A 404-nucleotide genomic window follows, 5' to 3' on the forward strand; every position below is an offset into this window, starting at 1 on the left:
TCGGCCCGCCCACTTAAAGAGCCCGGAGCGGATCGACTCCCCGCCCCCGTCCCCGCCCCCGCGCGTTCTGTTCTCCCTCTAGGCACCCGCCTCTCTGTGGCCCCGCATGTGGCTTTTTGCGGTGCCTTAGAAGGGAGCGAAGGTCCACGAAGCCAACGGAGACTGGTCATGCCAAAGCACTAGAATGGGAGTCTCCTTCGTTGGCAGCTCTTCAGAGAATGACTTCTGAGTGACCGTGTAAAAGGTCACTTTCACCTGGCCTCAGTTGCTGCGTTTCTAGAACAAGGAGGTAGGGCTGGAAAGTTCCCAATGTCCTATCCAGCGTGTCACTGCAGGCTGGCGTCTCGTCCTAACCTATCTGCGTCAGCGCCAGGGGAGAGATGGGGCGTGAAGGAGAGGGGCTG

The sequence above is a fragment of the Echinops telfairi genome, unplaced genomic scaffold (assembly GCF_000313985.2).
Source record: "Echinops telfairi isolate 266 unplaced genomic scaffold, ASM31398v2 ScPeMD7_17;HRSCAF=63, whole genome shotgun sequence".
Classification (NCBI taxonomy): Eukaryota; Metazoa; Chordata; class Mammalia; order Afrosoricida; family Tenrecidae; genus Echinops; species Echinops telfairi.